This window comes from Cyprinus carpio, chromosome A22 (genome assembly GCF_018340385.1).
Source record: "Cyprinus carpio isolate SPL01 chromosome A22, ASM1834038v1, whole genome shotgun sequence".
NCBI classification, from domain to species: domain Eukaryota; kingdom Metazoa; phylum Chordata; class Actinopteri; order Cypriniformes; family Cyprinidae; genus Cyprinus; species Cyprinus carpio.
The window spans coordinates 718,767-740,270 of record NC_056593.1 but is presented as its reverse complement, the minus strand read 5'-3'; the positions used below and the strand labels follow the sequence as shown (position 1 = coordinate 740,270).

Genomic DNA, 21,504 nt, shown 5'->3' with positions numbered 1-21,504 from the left:
TCATGAGTGTTTCCTCTTGTTCTCTGAACTTCTTCTTCAGTTTCTCTCTTTCCTCATCTGCCCTTTGTTTTTTCTCCTCCAGTCTTGTTCTCATGCTTTTGAATTGCACGTCATATTTGGCTGTTAATTCTTCAACTTGAGCCTGATTTTTTCTTTCATTCTCTTCTATCATTTTCATTCTCTGTTCAATGGAGATTGCTGCCTCCTTAAACATCTCAGAAATATCGGCCCTGATTCGATCTCATCTATCCAGCTTTTCTATCATATTGAACAGCTTAATGACTTGTGTCTGATCTTGTGTTTCTGTGTTGTTAAATGCCAGGAATCTGTTTCCACAGTCTCTGATCAGTTTCTTGAGTTCAGCATCATTCTCTACATACTGTTCTATTGTTTGATCTTTCCAAAGGAATTTAATGTAGTATAAAATGTTGTATTCGGTTTTCAATGTGTCTCCTCTAGTGAAGAGAACAATGCAGAAATCTGCTGCTTTTGGGCCAAAGATCATCTTGATCATGTCTAAAGTGTTTTTCTCCTCTGGAGTGAACTTCCCACACTCAACACAATAATAAACACGTGTGGTCCAGGAGCTGACAGTGAAACACACCTCATTATTTTTCCCTGCACTGTTGTTTGTCAGTGAGGGTCAAAGAGTCCTGGAGTATCAATAGCTACTGATCGACCATCAACTTCACCCAGTTACCTTGTGCAAGTAGTAGTCACCAAACGTGAACTCTTTTACTGTGAAACTCACTTAGTTTCTGAGGATAGTGTTTCCTGTGGCAGACTTTCCACTTTGCCTGTCCTCCCAAACAGCAAGATTCTCAAACATCCTGGATCTGATGCTGAATTTTCTTCATCTGAAAATGACAATAATAGAGTTTTCAAAATAACAACAATTTATTAAATTTGACCCTCTGAGCAACGAGTGTTAAACCCAAACCTAAAAAATGCAAACTACTTAATGCAACAGTTTCATCTCAGTGATAGATCAACGCCACAACACTCCCCTATCCCTCTGTAGGCCCCTGAATATTCTGATTTATAATAATAATAATATATATAATAATAATAATAATAATAATGATAATAAATTAGATTAAATAGATTTTTTTGTGAATGTTTTGAATTGAAGATAAGATTTATTTTCACAGAATTCCTATACTCATAAGTACCAGCTGGTAGGGAGCTTATAATTTCTGTCCTCAACTTTCTTTCATTTTACATAATTAGTGTTAATTCTATAACTTATTGTGGCGACAATATAATTTTTTCTCTCTTGATAGCTTTCCAAGATATTAGAAATTCACTATGCATAACTGGATGCATATTTTGAAATGGCTAAAAATATTATTTCTGTGTTCAGATTGATTACTTTTACAAAGAGTTATTATTTATTTAGTTCGCTATCATTACCATAGTGGTCTGGTCTTAATATTTTCCTCAAAACAATAATGAAATGTTCTAGATATGATTACGGCCTTGTTTGGTAAGAATAAAAAAGTTAGTTGAAAAAAATCACCAGTGTAGAAACTGAAATGATACAGAGAAAGAGAACAAATAGTTATTATTATTATTATTATTATTATTATTCAATAAAGAATTTTTTTGTTGTTGTTGTTTTTTTTTCAGTGTACATATAACAGCCTACACTCCCTGACAAAATCTTGTCACCTCATCCAAGTTAGTAGGAACAACAAATAATAACTTGACTTCTCTAGTTGATCATTTTGGAATCCAGAAGTAGCAAGCATATGAAAGGCCAAAGGCCCTCTAGATTACGCTTATTTTACCAAAATAAAATCTTATCATGCCTTGATTTTTTAATTATTTTATTAGGACAGAAAGGTCAACTTGCTTAGACAAAAGTATTGTCACTAACAGAAATAATGTACAGTACAGAGCATAAAAGTCATGGTACAGTGGGAAAAAGAATTAATATTGTGTTATGACCCCATGAGGCTCGGAGGACTGCATTCCCTACTGTCTCAGCAATGACTCAAATAACTTATTAATAAAGTCATCTGGAATGGCAAAGAAAGCATTCTCTGCAGGACTCCCTCCCCAGAGTTTCATTTCAAGATTTCTTTGGTTTCATCTTCCAATGCTTCCTCCTTTCGAGGCCCAGTACCCCAGACATGGCTCAATAATGTTCATGCTGGTGGGACTGGGCTGGCCAATCTGGCGCACCTTGACCTTGTTTCAGAACTTTGCATGGGATGCTGAACGTATGAGAAGGGATCCGCCATCCTGCTGAAAGAATTTGCCCTCTCTTGTGGTTGTTTTGATATGTAATGTCTTGATCCCTAAGGCTGTTGATGTTTCATCCCCTCTGCAGATCTTCACACGCCCCCTATGAATGTAACCCCAAACCAATGATTTTGCCTCCACCGAACTTGACTGATTTTCTGTGTGAATATTGGGTTCATGTGGATTCCAACAGGTCTTCTGCAGTATTGCGATGATTGGGATGCAGTTCAATAGAGAGCCATCGGGAGCAAAAATCAACCTTCTGCCACTTTTCAACAGTCCATCCTTCCTCCAGATGCTGGGGCTGGCAAAATGCGACACAATTTTTTAGTTGTATCTTTTTAATGCTGGTTTCTTAGCACTAATTCGGGCATTGAGACCACTGCATGAGAGAATCGACAAACGGTTCTTGTGATACGGGCGTTACCGGTGCCCAGTTCTTATTAGCTCTGCTGCAGCTGAAAAAGGGCTGGCCCTGAACTGTGAACCAACAAACGGTCTCTCGAACAGTTGTCTTACGAGGTCTGTGTGGACATGGGCCTGTCATGAATTTCCAACAGTTTCTTCAAATCTTTATCTGATCTCTCCACTTGATGTTAAGACGGCGGTAAAGAATGTATGCCACCTCAGGCAGGAGACCTGGTCTTCAGGCTCTTGATGGTCAGTACTGTGGTCTGTAGCTGAATCTTTGGCATGCTGTCAAGGGGAGTCCGGATTGCATTTCAAATGAAGGTGGGTGTGCTGGGGTTTTCTCTACACACCTGGGGAATGTGGTTATACAGTATTTGTCACAGGTGACGTTTAATTGTGATTGGTTTGATCCTTTCAAGATGTGCAATACTTTTGTCTAAGCACAGTATGACCTTTTCTGTGTTCCTCATTTAAATAATTAAAAATCAAGGCATGAATCAGTAGATTTTTATTTGGTTTTAACATAAGCATAATCCTAGAGGCTTTTTTACGCGCTTTCATATCAGGCCACTTCTGATTCCAAATGATCAAGCTAGAAGTCAGGTTATTGCGACAAGATTTTTGTCACAGAGAGCACAGTAGAAAAAGTATAAAATATAAAAATATACACAATACACATAAAAATATTTTTGCAAAACACACCAACAACTCCCAAAACACAAAACAAAAACAACTCCCAACCCACAGCTGGGAAAAATGCCCGCCTCTGCCAGCCCACCCTTCTACAGCTGTCAAGAACTTGACCCCTGCTCTCGTCACCTGTTCACCACTCATTCACTGTATGTCTTTGGGAATGGATGAGGTATTGTGTTGTAAATCCGACAGGTTTTGACTGCATGGCAGAATAAGCCGATCACAAACGATTAACTGTTTACAAATGGAGCTGGTGGCTCCTCTGTAGAATAAGCTGATCTAGATCCTAAATACTGCTTGAGTGACTGATGATCATAAACCAGTGAAATATTTCCTCAACAACATATAAACCATATTAATTGTTGAAAAGCAAAGTAAGGTCAGTAGAAGCTTTGTTCACACCCAAATACTATATTTTTGGCAAATTAATTTAAATATTAGCTTGTTATTGTTTTGACTTACTCTCTGTGAACATATAAGGATGATGAAAGTTGAGTGTTTCTTCTCTTATTGTTGGTTGTTTCTTCTTCCCCCGCTGTATCTGTTTCTCCATCCTCTCGTTCTCTTTCAGTTCCTCTCGTAGTCTTCTCTTTTGTTCCCCGATGTTTAGTCTCTTTTATATTTTCTTCTCTTCCTAATTCCTCATCTCTTCTATTTCTCTCTTTGTTATGCTTATGTCTTTCTTCCTCCATCTTCATCTTCATTCTCTCTCTCTCTTCTTCATGTTTGAACTGGAAGTTTCTCTCTCTCTCAGTCTGCCTTCTTTCTCTCGTTTTAGTTCTCATAATATTCATCCATGTTCCTTTCTATCTTTCTCCTTCTTCATCCTCTCTTTCCCTTTTCTTTCTCGTTGATCGTCCTTCTGTCTTCTCCATCATCTTCTTCATTCTCTCTTTCTCTTCTTCATGTTTGAACTGAAGTTCTTCTCTCTCTCTCTGACTCCTCTCTTTCTCTTGTTTAAGTCTCTGATAATATTCATCTGTCATTTCCTGTTCTCTCTTTCTCCATTTCTCCTCCTCTTTTTCTCTTCTTTGTCTTTCCTGTTGTCGTTTCACACATTCTATCGTTCTCCTGCAAGCTCCTCTCGTTATTCAAACTCTTTTTCCGTTCCATTTATCTCTGTTTTATATCGTTCTTCTCTCTCAATAAATTCTTCTTCTCTTCTCCTTTTTCTCTTTCTCATGATTCTGTCGTTCTTCCTCTATCTTCATCTTCATCTTCTTTTTCTCTTCTTCATGTTTCTTCATCAGTTCTTCTTTTTCTCTGTTCACTTCTCCACTTTCTCCATCAGTATGTTCTTCTGTTGTTCTTGTATTTCTCTCTCCATCTCTCTGAACATCTTACATGGTAGTAACTCTCTCGTTCTCTTTCACCATGTTGTTACTTCTGCAGTAGATCAGTCACCTGTGTTCGGTCTCAGTCTCTTTACTTTGAACACATGGAATCTGTTTCCACACACTTCAATCAGTTCATTTAAAGCGGATCCAGTTTTTCCCAGAAACTGATCAATGGTTTTGTTCTTCAGTTTGTCTCCATTGGTAAATAGCACTATGGTGTACTTTAAAGAGTTTTCTCCAAACGTCTCTTGGATGATCTTCACTGCTGTTTGTTCTTCTTCAACGTCCGGTGGAATCAGTAAGAGAAACCATGTGGTCAAGGCAGATCATGGAGATGCAGTTGCTGATTTCTCTCTGGGTTTCTCATTACTGAGTTCAGTATCAAACAGTCCTGGCGTGTCGATCACAGTGAGGTGTCTGCCGTTGATTTCAGCTTTCTCTCTCTGACACACTTTAGTTACAGAGTCTCAGAAAGTCTGATATAAATGCTTCCTTCCTAAGATGGTGTTTCCTGTTGAACTCTTCCCAACTCCAGTTTTTCCCAGCAGCACAATCCTCAGATCATCCTCTCTGTTTCTTGAATCTAAAGATAAATCAAATAAAAGTGAATATTCAAGTGAATATTTTAAATAATTCAGATCATCATATTGTGTATACTTTGTGCTGAACATATTATTTCTTTGGAACTCAGAATATAATGTTAATATTTTAACAAAAACAGAATATTAAATGGAATAAATAGTATTCAAGTCATGCAATAGTGCTGCAGGAGACTCAGTTTCCTATTTTTCTGTCATTTTCTGTCTCTACTACACTGTAACATAGCTTAGTAAGGACAAAAAAGTATTTTAGTCCAGCATTATCCTGAAAAAAAAAAAAACGAACATTGACCAAACCTCCTCCATCACTTGCTGTTTTTGTACTCTCTTTGAGATCAGAGGTCCTTCTTCTCTTTCTCTTCTCTGTCTGAAGCTCCCAAAGTCTGCTCAGATCTTCCATCCACTGATGATCCTTCTCCATCATCCTCTATACTGTGTTAAGCATAAGAGAAATTTTTCATGTTCTTTTCTTGAGTATCTCTTCTGATGATGCTTCTATGAACAAACTTAGGAGCGCCATCTGGTGTTTACTGCCTCAAACCTTAGATGTCCTCCCCTCCACTCTTCATTATTAAATCATGAACAGCGTCAGGCTGTGCTCTTATAGCATGAGATGAGCCCTGTGTCCGCGTCTACTCTTCGTCAAAGTAATCAGCACTATAAGTGTGTTTCATAGCTCGCTCTCACAAGAAGAGGTTCAGCAGAGTATTTCTCGCTCAGGCCAATGCCATGCGTTTTCATTGAATTTCTGCCCGCCTGCCAGTATGAGTAAGGAACACATGAGGTCCTGGAGCAGACAGAGACACACACTCTCTCACTGTCTTCTTGATCCGCAGTGCTGCAGAAGAGAATTCTGCTCTGGAACCAAGGTGAAAGGAGTGTTTACTCTTTCTTGATGTGTCTCTCCTCCCACCTCTCACTAGTTCTCACATGCTGCTGTGAATAAGATGAAGCTATATGAGCAGCTGCAGGCCAGGCAGAGTGTTTCACCCCCTTTCATTGTTTTCGATCATTCTTACTGTAAACGGAAATCCTCAGATCACTCACTGAAAAAAAGAACTACAAACAAACACATTGGGTTTTTCATGTTCATTGAATATAGACTTAATATTTACATACTGTGCATTCTAAACCTACTACCCCTTCATCTTATCTCATGAAACTTTCTGCATTTCTACATCTCCTTTACAAATGCAGCATTTGTGCCCGAGTGCCATCAGTAACCAAGTAAGCCTAACATAAAAATATTTAATTAGAGTAGATTACAGCGTAGATCAACTCAGCAGGAATCTGTATTTGAAAGAGGAACATCTCTAAATCATATGAATTCTTCAGTAAAAAGATTTGAGAATGTAACTGAAAATTTTTCACTATAGTATTTGGTTTAATGGTGGGTTGTTTTCACATTAACCTAATGATAGTGTTTCAAAAAGTCTCAGATTAAAAGCACATAGTTTATGTAGCCTACCAAGTTTTATGCTGTTTTTTTATGTTTGATATATATATATATATATATATAAATATATATATATATATACTCCTATATATATTTATATATATATATATATGGAATGCACAGTCAGCCTGTATCTATTTTGATGTAGAAACCAGCAGCCTGGACGAACAGCGTTCACATAAAGAAAAGAATGTATGGTGTTCACTAGAATTAACATGATAATCATTATAGAAGGTCACATTATTTATTAAGTGGTACAACACTGAATGTTGTGTAATGATAATATTATAAACTAACACATATCATTCAAGATATTTACTCACATTGTTTTAATGGAAGGACCACATAAATGTTTTGAGGATTACTTGCCTGGTAGGTCCGATCCGAGTTTGTGGGGCTGTCTCACGATGCTGCTGCTAAGAGGAAACAGAAATACATGGACTTGTACCACATACAAAGAGAGAAAGAAAGAATGAATGGTTAGCATTATTACTTATAAAAAATCATTTGTTCACGGAAAAGCTGTGACTTTACAATGGTTACAAAATTACCAAATTGAAGTACTTTGTGGAGACTGTTGCTGCAGCCCATGTGCCGGAATTATACTACTCGTACGCCTTAAACTGTAATATTTTTGTGAAGAAAAAGTACACACTTTTTGAGAGTGTAGTCAAGAGTAGGGAAGGTTGTGGGACAAACTGGTCACCACGTCATCAACAACCTGCCAGCCTCGTAACAAGACCGCATCTGTCACTAATTAAACAAACCCTGTCATGTAAACTTGACCTGTCAATAATTTTGGACAGTTCACACATCCTCCTCCACAATTTCAGTTCATTTAACGTCAAATGAGGAGCACATGGATCTCCATCAGTCGGGCAGGGGGAGAACTCTCGGTTCAGATTTTTTAAGGTGGTGCAAAGGTAATGGAAAACAAGGGGTTAGAAAAGTTCACGTTGTTGTTGCAGATGAAATATAACACATAGATAACATTAAATAAATATTTTAAATGTTGATTATTAGTAACCCCTTTATCTAAACCTCTCTACTAAACCATTGTTGCGCACATCCCCCATGTTTGTAGTTTAAATGCTTTTTATTTGAGTTTGTATTTCAGTACTATGCTTTGGCACACACTTATTCTAATCTCACATACTATTTAGGATGGATAGTATGAACATTGGGAGGCAGGGCATAGGAATATGTAGAAAGTGACGTGAACAGAATCTTACATGTTAAAACAGCATTCTCTAAAAATAGTTCAATCAAAAAAGAATTGTGACATGGCAAACATGTCAAAGATTAGTCGATAAACTCGATTCATTAAATGATAAGCTGTTTTCCCACAACAGCTTTAGTGAAGCCTCTCCTCCGTTGACGTCCATTCAAAAAATGACCTCTGGTCTCCTTCCCCACATAGCAAGGTGACATTGATACACTGTTGAGTATACATCCAAACCATCATCTTGGTTGAGGTTGAAGTTGATATTTCAATGTTTAAAGTGGATCAACATTAAGATTTTGATGAAAGCTGTCTGCACACATCAGTGGAGACAGAGATATTGAACTAACATTAATTTGTTGTTGATGACCACAAAATCATGTATATTCTCTGCAAAATGCTAATGGGTGTTACCCAGTCAGTGGTACAACTTACACAACTTCTCTGGTACAACTTTCCATCTACTTTATTATGTCTCTATTTCTTTGTTTTAGATGTTTGTTTTTATGTCTGATTTCTGTTACTGACTGTATTTAGGTACATTCATTCAAAAGTTACTAAAGTGTTTCTGACATGCTGACATTACACTTCTGTTTACAGATGTTAATTGTAGAAAGCATATTGATATTGAAGCACAAATGGATTTAAGATAAATGGATTAAATGAAAAGATAGTTAGAATGTTTTTGTGTTGAGCGATTTTTAAAGTGAATCATATTTTGTTTAACATATTAACACTCCTGAATGTGACCGTATGTATGACAACTGAATTGACTTGTTTGGCTCTAACGTCTGTGGTCATGAAGTCCTTTGAAAAACTGGTGCTGGCCCACCTGAAGGACATCACTGGACCCTTACTGGATCCTCTTCAGTTTGCCTACAGAGCAAACTAACTCAGCTCTCCGTGCCCACCTCCGTCTGTCAGTGGATCAACAGCTTCCTCACAGACAGGCAGCAGCTAGTGAGGCTAGGAAAATACACATCCAGCACCTGTACAATCAGCACTGGCGTCCCCCAGGGTTATGTCCTCTCCCCACTGCTCTTCTCCCTGTACACTAATGACTGCACATCTAAGGACCCCTCTGTCAAGCTCCTGAAGTTTGCAGATTACACCACACTCATCGGCCTCATTCAGGACAGTGACAAGTCTGCTTATAGACAGGAGGTTAAAGAGCTGGCTGTCTGGTGCAGTCTCAACAACCTGGACCATTATGAACAGCACTGTGACTGCAGTAGAGTCATTCAGGTTCCTGGGCACCACAATCTCTCAGGACCTGAAGTGGACATCACATTGACTCCATTGTGAAAAAGGCCCAGCAGAGGTTGTACTTCCTTCGCCAGCTGAGGAAAATCAACCTACCACAGGAGCTGCTGAAACAGTTCTACTCCGCCATCATTGAATCCATCCTCTGCACTTCAGTAACTGTCTGCTTCAGCTCAGCTTCTAAATCTGACCTCAGAAGACTACGGTGAGCTTGATTTAACCAAGTACAACATGTTCCTGGATCAACATCCTTGTTGATCCTGGAACAACATTCCAATCAACCAATCAGAATTGAGATATAACTTTTCAGAAAATTCTGTTTTAGGGTTTAGGGGTAGGGATTGCTACACGTTTGTTAATCTGCTATCATTTCCCACTGATTTAAGGAATGAATTTTAGGTATGGTTAGGTTTAGGGGTAGGGATTGGGTTAAGTCTATATTTTTAGACAATAATGTTGATCCAGGATCATCAAAAGATGTTGGATCAGGTGACATTGTGTGTTTGTATATATATCGGGCGCATTCCAAGACTACAGAGGGTAGTCCGGACTGCTGAGCTAACTACTGGTGTACACAACCTCCTTCCTATTCAAGAACTGTACCTCACCAGAGTGAGCAAAAAGGGCTAGCAAAACCTCACTTGGACCCCTCACAGATCCGTTAATACATAATCTCCTTGTTCTGCTGCCATCTGGAACACGCGAACAGAGCCTCGCAGCACCAGAATGGCCAGACACAGGAACAGTTTCTTCCCCCAGGTAATCCATCATCCACGAACATTTTGACAGTAACCGTGGAACACACAACACCATTTATACACCATTTACTTGTTTACCTAAACACACATACTTAGTCTACACTTCCAAATTTACAACATACTGTTAATATCCCTGTACATCCAAAACTTTCTAGTGTAAGTATCCTGCACCAACAATTTCAATTTGTATATTGTATTCCTCTTTACGTTGTTCTATAGTTTTTATTCTTTTCTTATCTGTGTTTTGTTCTTGGCCGCTAGTCATTGTTGGCACTGCGAAAGCTTCTGTCCTCACGAAAACAATTTCCACCCTCGTATGGGTAAACATACCTTGCAGAACGCTCAGTATATTCGATGTGATTCTAACTGCGTCCCACCCAGCAGGAAGTGTGGATGGTAGAGGGGGGTCACAAAAGATAACAACACAAAAAGTAGGGGTACAGATCACATCTCAATACCGCGGGGGCGGGGGAATGACAGACGGGGGCCGTGAGAGTGAACTTACATTATATTTAGACTGTGTCGCATGTCCTTGATGCCTTCCTACTGGAATGCATCCTCCGAAGGCAGCATTTTAAGCTTCCCGGAAGCAGCCATTATGTACAATGACAATGAAACTTTGAAGTCACAATCGCCAGTAAAAAAAAAAAAGGAAGCCCTGTATCGAGATTGTATTGTTTTTTCACAGCAAACTTTTTACTTTCTGTCCAAAGCACGGTGCAGAATGCTTGTGTGCGGTGTGCACACCCCCAGATCTTATTTACTAGTAAGTTTTCATTCAGTACTTATTTAATTTACATATTTAAATAGCCAGTCATACAAGTGATCTAATAAGAATTCAAATTCAATTATCTGAAAGATAAATGACTTGCCATACTCAAGTTCAAATAATGTGTACATCAATTACATCCTATTACATTTTTCTTTATATTCGTACTGGCATTTTACTTGCCACGGTTTTTAATGGGTAAAGAATTCATAGGAGAAATTCAACACACACACACCACACACACACACTGTTTAGGCTTTTTGTTTTGTACAGTAAAGCACATAGCATTGGAAGCTATGAGTGGCATGCTTTTCGTCCGACGGAGTCTCTTTTAACAGGTTTTGGCTGCGTTATTTTGTTTTCTGTTGCCTAACTATCAGATGGCGCGGTGTTCCGAGCAAGCTCTCAAAGCTTTCAAATCTTTTTCCCGGAACATTAGAGGTATCAGTGCAGGCTTTCATTGTACCCCCTGGTTTTGTGCCCAAATAGAAGCACTAACTGTTTCTTGTAAATTAGATTACCCCATTGGCATTAAATGCCAGTATGAATTATGATGTAAAGAAATAACGCAAACATTTATAAACTCACGTACCACCATCACAAGCTGTTTTAATGACCGAGAGGGACATGGCGCAGTAGATGGACGTTGCAGAAGTGCCCACTTTTGCGGTCACTAAAGTAAAATAAAAACGTCTTGCTTTGGGCCTGCTTGGTCCTGTTTACTTCGATAAAAGGGTTAATCACAAAATGGAAACCGAAACGAAAATAATTAGCAATTCGTAAAAAGCAATGTGTTTTTCCAGCATTAAAACTAAAACGAAACTGAATAATAGAATAACTAATAAAACGAAACTGAAATATATCCACCTTTTTCTTGTCGTACTCAGAAATGGGCCATTTTGTAAATTCCCATGGGTACTGGCTTCCGGTGCTCAATCTGCGTCCCAGCGTCCGTCCAGCTATTTTTTAGCTGAACAAAACAGTTTTTGATTTGCTGCTTGATATTGAAGGGATTGTTTGTGTGTATATCATATTATTTTAATGTATTATCTTAATTAGGAACACACTGGTTTGTAGTGCAAACAGTGTTTACAGTTTTACTGCATGTTGTATACCATAGGCCGCGGGAGGTGTGGGGAGCTGAGGTGCTGGAGCACCCCGTTTTTTTCTGTGCTGTGGGCAATTGTTTTACTGGGTGGGAATAATATAAAAAAATCGGAGTGTCTCTTTTACCCTAAGCGCAAATATGTCGCCTTGTTTGGCAGAGACACCAGCTTCACCCTCCAACGTGTGATTGGGCTTAGTCCACGATATAAAGACGGTCCTTCAAGAAATCAATTCAGTGGTGTAGAATAGAGTGATAAAACGTGGGTCATAGTCATTTCTGCGCGCGATCGAAACCCGGTTCAAATCTTGCCTTAGGGGCGACATTTGTTTCTCCCTTTGTTTAAGTTTCAAATCACACGCAACAAAGCATTTTTTAAAAAATAAAAATTAAAGGAAATAATCAAAGAAGTATTGAAACTCAAGTATGGGGGAGGGTTAGGGTAGGGCAATAGACTGTATACAAACTGTATGTCTAGTGCGTTTGTCAATAAGGTGGCATCCATTTAATATTTTGACATTAAACAAAATATATTTATTTGAAATAAATCGATGTATTTAATTGCATACTTTTTTATAATTTATTACAATGCGGAGGTGCATATAATTGCCCCTATTTATGCAACAGTAATTAGCAAATACACCTGCGAGTACCACTAGGTAATAAGTCTAGCTAGATAGCAGATCACTAAAAAATAACGCTCTATACACTTAGCAGCTATCGCGCGAACCCAATACCCACCACCCCCAGCCTAAAATATCTTCCCGCTCCCTTGTGGTTATTGCTCCTCATTATTTAGGGCTAATAATAGCACAACAGAACCATAAGTGTATCTGATGTGTACTAAAAAATTTTAGGCTGTATAAAACATTTTTTTAGGCTACTGGTTATTAGTTTCTTCCTGGATTTACAAGGGTGCAGTGGAATTAATTAATAAACCAACGAAGTCGAATAGACAATTTCCCGCATATTTGATACATGCCTATCTGATTCCTCTGAACTTGATTCGATTGTAAACACCAACGCCTATGAAATCAAAATCCAGTTTGTTTTAGGCAGTTGCTCGTAGGGGAACTAAAAAGCAGCATTTACAACACTACCTATTCCGCGATGCCATTTCACATCTATGTATAAAATGTAGGCTATGTAAAAATGCCAGCCTTTGTGATGTCGTTCTCTCTTCGACGCGTTCCATGTTTAACATAATGTAAACAGCGCATTGAAAAAATTGTTTTAAGTAAACCATTTGCCTTTGTTTGTCCTAAAATGTTCATAAATACTTAAATAAATCATTGAGGAAACGGTCCTCTCCTTATCGTTTTTGTTCCAGTAATTTGATTGCTTACCTGAACCTGCCGCCATTTCATCACCTCCATGCCTTGAAATCAAAATCGAAAGAAAAACGCTAGACAGACGATCGCCCTCGTCTGGCTCCCACGCCTGCGCACCTGAGAGCTGAAAACCGTTTTGTTTTTTATTTTGAGGGACTTTAGGATGAAACTTGAAATTATGTGGGGGTAAGTAAAACGTGTCCGTTTTTTTCTGTGAAACTAAGTTAAATGAGTCCAGAATAGTTATCATAAATTTTGCGACACTGGACCATAATTATTTTCACGTTATTTTTTTTTTTTTTTTTTATTTTTGGTTTAATTTAATGGGGGAGGGGAGGGGGGGGGGGTTGTTTTTTTTTTTTACATTTGTTTAACAAAATTACAGTTAGACCTTGGGGCGTTTTGCCTTACAGGTGGAGTAAAATGCCCCCAGTCTGACAAACATGGAGAACATTTACAGCAAAATCGGAGTACAAACAGTTTTAGCTTAAAATTAAAAAAAAAAAAAAAAAAAAAAAAAAAAAACAATAACCCTAATCTGAATTACAAAATTATATAGTCTATTTGAAAAAAATATTGCTACCTGATGCTAACTTGCGGTACATTTATAAATATAAATATAAATCTAAAGAATATAACTATAAAATAATAAATATAAATAATAAATATTTTTATTCAACCAATTAGAATACATAATTTGATGGTTGAGAATAGAGTAACTATCATTCTGAAAATATAATGATATTTAATAGGTTTGAAAAATAATAATAATAATAAATTGTCATTCTGAAAATATAATGATATTTTTCTTAAATAACACATACTCCTTATCTACAGGCCTTATACAATTCTCATATCATATATAACTGTGATGTTATACAAAACAAGCTTTAAAATACTTTTTTTCTCTTACTGTTTGAAAATTAGATCACTTCCAGTGAAATCCGTGTTCTCTCAGGTTCATCACCAGTATGATGAATCATTCTACATCACTCTTGTCAACACAGTGCATAGTTACAAGTTACTACAAACATGTGTCTTGACTTTATCTGGTGGTTATTTTGGGGAAAACAGCAGGCAGCCTTTTCCCCCAACTCTACCTTATTCCATTTCAGTTCAGTTTCTTCCTTAATTGTTCTGATTAACAGCCTACAAAACAAAATAATTTTCATTATTCAAAATTCTTATTAAATTAAAAATCATAGGGATGATATACAACTTGTTTTTTATATATATAGAAATACAGCAGCTCCAGAACATTTTGTAGGTGGGACAGAATTTCTAGGGTCGCAACGTACTGTAAAAAAATAGCGCTACAGCTCTCAATCAAAGTCACGCATGCACTTTCCATATTTCACCACAGATTTACATTGGCGCTGTTGAGTTCGGAAGGGCAGTGGCATCACCTGCCCCGCTTTTAGTACTGTAAAGGTATAGTTCACCCAAAAATGAAAGTTCTGTCATTAATTATTCACCCGTGTCATTCCAAACCCATAAGACCTTCGTTCGTCTTCAGAACACAAATTAAGATATTTTTGAGATGAAATCGAGAGCTTTTTGACCCTGAATAGGCAGCAACGCAACTGAAAACATTCCCAGGCCCAGAAAGATAGAAACATCAGTAAAACAGTCACGACTTTACACAAAGAAAACATACCACCTTATTCAACGAATAATACACACCCTCTTCAAAACAAAATACATAATGCCTCCGCTGACCCAGAGAGAAGAAAATCGTTGAATAAAGTCATTATTATTAGAACTTATTACCTTAAAATATTAAACTCAGAATTAATATAGGCCTAATTATTATAAAATTAATTAAAAAAAAAATATTAATCTGTAAAGCAATACACTTAAAATTGTATTAATAATAACTAACTTTAAATTAGAACTACTCTTCCAGTTTAAAATAAAATTGTTTTTACAGAGAGTATGTATTTACACACATCCAAATCGAAACTGATTTACACAAACATTTCCATAATAAAGAGCTGAAACATTGAAGAAATGTTTTTCTTAGATTCTTAGACTATAATTCCTGTCTAAATATATGAAATCAAGTGACATATTTATAAAATATAAACATTTCATTGCATCTAAATATCTCATGATGCCAGGATGTTTTTTTAATGTTCTATAAAATATAAAACAAAATGATATGAAAGTAAAATGAGTGTTTACACTGCAACACTATGAATGTTACAGTCTAAGAATGTTTAGATGTTTCCTGTGAAATGTAGTTGTTTATAATGTGTTAGTTTTGTATTGTGTAATAATACAAATAATCAAAACCCCCATTATTTCACTCTCCTCACATTCTTTCTTACTCACAGTCACACTCACTCTGATGGGCTGTTTACAAAACGTCTTACAAAAGTTTTACACGTGGTTTCACAAATATATATATATATATATATATATATATATAGATCTAACTTTTGTAAGACGTTTAGATGCAATGAAATGAAACATATTTCACTTGATTTCATATATTTAGACAGGAATTTATAGTCTAAGAATCTAAGAAAAACATTTCTTCAATGTTTCAGCTCTTTATTATGGAAATGTTTGTGTAAATCAGTTTCGATTTGACTTAGGCCTATTTGCATGTGTGTAAATACTCTCTGTAAAACAATTTATTTTAAACTGGAAGAGTATTCTATTTAAAGTTAGATATTAATACAATTGAAGTGTATTGCTTCACAGATTATATTTTTTAATAAATTAATTTATAATATTTAGGCCTATATTTATTCTGAGTTTAATATTTTAAGGTAATAAGTTCTAATAAATTAGTACTACAAATAAGCTACATACATTAGTTGATATTTAAAATTATGATTCATAAAACTATAAATTAATAAATGTTGTATTTAGTGGTATAAATTATGTAACGTATAAAGTTGAAATTATAAAGCTCTATTAAGTTTTATATTACCCAAAGCTTTATAGATTCTAAAAGTTTGCATTTACTTTCGATATTTAAATTTAATTTATTATATTATTTTAAAAATATATTTTATACTATAATTAAACAGAGTTTTAAAAAAAGTTAATAAAGCTGAAGTCTGTTTTCGGTTAGTTGTCATGTCCCTTTAAAATGTAAAGGTGGATAACTTAAACAAGTCTTTGAATGTCCATTAGAAGTTACTGACCGCTCCTTGATGCAGATCACTGGTTTTTATGAGGCATTTCATACTGTTTGTTGTTTTTGTTGTTTTTTTAGAAATGTCAATGTATTTTTATAGTGCTTTCTACATCTATCATTTCTATCCATATAGTTCCTGACCCTTTTTCATATTGTAAAGGGATATTTAGCTAAATATTGCACAAAAAAAAAAAAAAAAAAAACTTGATTCAGCTCGAGCACTGCAGGTCAGTATGTTTTGGTGACACATTCAGCAGGACTGAGCGTTAATTCGCTGAAAACACGTGACATCAGCGGTGATCCCGGACTAACGGAGCCTGTCCCGCGCGCTGAGCTCGTGTTTCAGTGCGGGTTCGTTTGGCATCTCTCCCGGACCTCCTCCGGTAGCAGCAGCATGGGGAACACACCCGTACGACTCTGGAGAGCTGAGCGCCTGCGAATCTCATCAGTGGTACCGGAAGTTCATGACCGAGTGTCCGTCCGGTCAGCTCACTTTCTACGAGTTCAAGAAGTTCTTCGGCCTGAAGAATCTGTCGCGAAATATCGAACGCGTACGTCCGACGTCACGACCATTGTTCAAAGACCTTCGACATTAACGACGTAAGACGCACATTATTATTTACTTTTCTGCTATTAATGTTATATATTTATCCATCTTTATATCGCCCTACTTTAAAATACTATCATAGCCTAATTACTAATATTATCATGTACTTTATTTTAATAAATCATCTCTATAATATTTTATTCTTTAATGCCATTATATTGTGTAGTCTATATTCATCCTCATTAAATAGTGTGAAAAAGAGTAACTATTGGTTATTCAGAGGTTCAGAAAGTTATTGTTATTTATAAACTTTTTTGTGTTTGTATTGTTAGACGAAATTTGGGATTTTTTTTCCAAAATGTATTGAAGTTTAGTTTTGGTTTATAATCTGTTTTCATGAAGTTTAGACATGGCAACCCTTGATTCCAATCAGTGTGGGCCCCAAAAGGTTATTATAGTAGTTAAAATTGTAAAAAAAATTAAAATTTTGTTACTTGAAATAAAATAAAATTTAACTCAAATTATATATATATATATATATTATTTAATTTCAGCTAGTTGCCAAGGCGTTTCTCATTTTCATTCAGTTTAATTTGATGTACTAAAAAACTAAATCTAAAACAGAAATAAAAACTGTATAGCCATAAAAAAATATATAAATATAAATACTAATTTAAAATATTAGTGAAAACTGTAGTAGTATCTCAATACTAAAAAACTCTAAGGGCCTCCATCACACAAATGTATATATTACACACACATATTAGGCTACACACACACACACACACATATATATAATATTTATAAAATATATGTGTATATGTAAAAATGAGTTCATGGGTCAGTGGTGAGAAACAGCATCGCCTCGTGTCCCTTCTTCGGTTCAGCTGAGGATTGTGGGTAATGAGATCTGCGTTAATACGGTAAACTCAGATAAACTGCAGCGCTGCACAGGTCAGAGATCCTGACTAAAACCCATCAGAGCCTGTAATCTTGTTAACAGATGGGTTTCCCTGTCCTCACAGACCAGCTGCTTTATTCCTGAATGTAGCTTTCATTCATGCCACCTCACTTCACGTGAAAAAATACAAGAACATTTTATATACATATATATCATTAACCCTCTTTAGTTCCTTCATTTACCCTAGTTTGAGAAAGCCTGGAGTAAAGCATTTTATAATGTTGATACGAAAGAGTTTCATACATTTTATTTATCCTTGCTTTTTATATCAGTAATCCTATTTAAATCTATAAACAAGTCAGGTCAAAAATAATCTAAAAGTAATCCAAGAGTAGTCAGAATGCGTTACCCGAAGTGAGTAATCTAGATTACATTACTGAATACAGTTTTCATCATGTCATTTGTAATCTGTAACATACACAATTTGTCAGCACACACACACACACACACACACACACACACACACATATTAACATGCACAACACAGTTTCTCTATATTGTAATCATTATGATCACACTTGTAATAAATGTTTTAATGAGGCTAAAATTCTATCTGTATGATTCTATTATCTTGAACTGTTCATTTCTGAATTAACTGCACGTTACTTGGACACATTCATTTCTGATAACAGATCACTAAGTAGACATGCATTTTCTGTAAAGCTGCTTTGAAACGATGTGTCTTGTGCAAGGCGTTATACAAATAAATCTGAATTGAACTGAATATATATACACACACATTGTTATGTGTTGTTAATGTGTGTGTCGTCAGGACGGCTGCATTGATTTCATGGAGTACGTGGCGGCTCTGAGCTTGGTTCTGAAGGGTGGCGTTCAGCAGAAGCTGCGCTGGTACTTCAAGCTCTATGACGTGGACGGCAGCGGCTGCATCGACCGCGAGGAGCTGCTGCTCATCTTCAAGGTATCTGATGAATTCAGTCACTGATGTGTTTCTCTTCAGCGCCGCCTGCTGGAGTCACAGATTACAGCTTTAACATCCTCCATCTGTGTGTGAACATACTGCAGAAATCATCTTACGCTCTGAGTCTGTGTAAGAGGATCTGCACGTCAGAGACACACACGCTCACATGATGATCTTTCATCTGCTATTGTTTTTCTGCTGCAGGCCATTCGAGCCATAAATGGAGTAGAGCAGGAGATCTCTGCAGAAGAGTTTACAGACATGGTGTTCGACAAGATCGACCTCAATGGAGACGGTAATCTATCTCTCTATTGTCTGTCTGTAATCTATCTATCTATCTATCTATCTATCTATCTATCTATCTATCTTCTATCTATCTATCTATCTATCTATCTATCTATCTATCTATCTATCTATCTATCTATCTATCTATCGCATCTGTCTGTATATCTATCTAATCTATCTATATCTATCTATCTATCTGTCTGTCTATCTATCTATCTGTCTGTCTGTCTGTCTGTCTGTCTGTCTGTCTATCTATCTATCTGTCTGTCTGTCTGTCTGTCTATCTATCTATCTATCTATCTATCTATCTATCTATATATCTATCTATCTATCTATTTATCTGTCTGTCTGTCTTTCGTGGTCTGTCTGTCTATCTATCTATCTATCTATCTATCTATCTATCTATCTATCTATCTATCTATCTATCTATCTGTCTGTCTGTCTGTCTGGTCTATCTGTCTGTCTATCTGTCTGTCTATCTATCTATCTATCTATCTATCTATGTCTTTCTGTCTGTCTGTCTGTCTACTCTATCTATCTGTCTGTCTGTCTGTCTGTCTTTCGTCATCTGTCTGTCTGTATCTATCTATCTATCTATCTATCTATCTATCTATCTATCTATCTATCTATCTATCTATTCTATCATATCTATCTATCTATCTATCTATCTACCAAGAATATGCAGAGATACACAGTCAGGATACTATCTATCTATCTATCTATCTATCTATCTATCTGTCTGTCTGTCTGATACTATCTATCTATCTATCTATCTATCTATCTATCTATCTGTCTGTCTGTCTGTCCTGTCTGTCTATCTATCTATCTGTCTGTCTGTCTGTCTGTCTTTCTTCATCTATCATTCTATCTATCTGTCTATCATTCTATCTATCAATCTATCAACCAACCAACCTACCAACCTCTGTTTGTCTGTCTGTCTGTCTGTCTGTCTATCTGCCTATCCTTCTGTTTGTCTGTATGTCTGTCTGTCTGTCTATCTATCGCTCTGTCTATCTATCTCTCTGTCTGTCTATCTGTCTGTCTGTCTGTGTGTGTGTCTGTCTGTCGATCTGTTCTGTGTGTGTGTGTGTGTGTGTGTGTGTGTGTGTGTGTGTGTGTGTCTGTCTGTGTCTGAGTGTATGTATCTATCTCTCTGTTTGGTCTGTCTGTCCTGTCTGTCTATCTGTGTGTTCTATCTGTCTGTCTGTCTGTCTGTCTGTTTTTATATCTATCTGTCTGTCTGTCTGTCTGTCTGTCTATCTATCATCTATCGTCATCTGTCTATCTATCTATCTGTCTATCTATCTATCTATCTATCTATCTATTGTCATCTGTCTATCTATCTATCTATACTATCTATCTATCTATCTATCTATAGTATCTATCTATCTATCTATCTATCTATCTATCTATCTATCTGTCTATCTATCTATCTATCTATCTATCTATCTGTCTGTCTGTCGTGTCTGTCTGTCTATCTGTCTATCTATCTATCTCTCCGTCTGTGTGTTTAGGTCAGCTCTCTCTGGAGGGAGTTTATGGAGGGGCATCAGGCAGACGAGACGTTCTGTTGAAGATGTTGACTCAGAGTTTGGGATCTGACTCATATCGTCAAAAAAACAGGAGATGATGATGATGATGAGGAAGATGAAGAAGAAGATGATGATGATGATGATGATGATGAGGAAGATGAAGAAGAAGATGATGATGATGATGATGAAGATGATGGCTGATGTGCTGGTTCTGGAGCGGGTTGTTTAGCAGCTCATTTCTCCTAGTCTATTTCTCATCTTAAAAGCTGAAATTTACATGTAAGTGAATGAAGGAGGTTTCAATACTCACCGCATCAGATTTTACCAGTATTTACCATGTGTTTACTGTGTTCCTCTCAGCCGGGACTGAATTTCACAAAGCCCTCTGATTTTTTCTCCTGTAATCTCACAGAATAATGTTAGTGACTGAAATTACAGCAAACCCTCATTAAGTGCACTTATACACACTAAAACCTTGAATCATTCCTGTAAAATACGACACCCTTCAGTCCTGTGATCTGTGTATATATAAGGGGAATACCATGTTATTTATGTAAAAAAATAAATAAATGCAGTATTATTTTCTGTAGAGTACATTTATAAAGTTACTGTCATTTTACACTCAGATTCTCTTTTAAAAATAAAACATGAAACCTGTGCTTTGTGTGCATAATAATAGCTATAAACAACCTCAAAATATGTGACATGATCGATTGAACTGACTGGCAATCAATGCAATTTTGTATTTATGCCCAAATATCTGTAACAAAAATGTAATTTTCATATAAACCGTGTAAAAATAAAAAACTAATAATCAGTTCTATGTAAAATAACACTTCAAATCACTGTTATTTTCAGTAATACTATTACTTATACTCTGTTACAGTATTATATCATGTTTTGAATTAGCTTTTA

At 36.4% G+C, this 21,504-nt stretch overlaps 1 pseudogene; it reads left to right on the top strand.

Annotated features, from left to right (window-relative positions):
• Positions 1-2,861: 2,861 nt before the first annotated feature.
• Positions 2,862-20,687, top strand: LOC122134943 (annotated as a pseudogene).
• Positions 20,688-21,504: the final 817 nt, after the last annotated feature.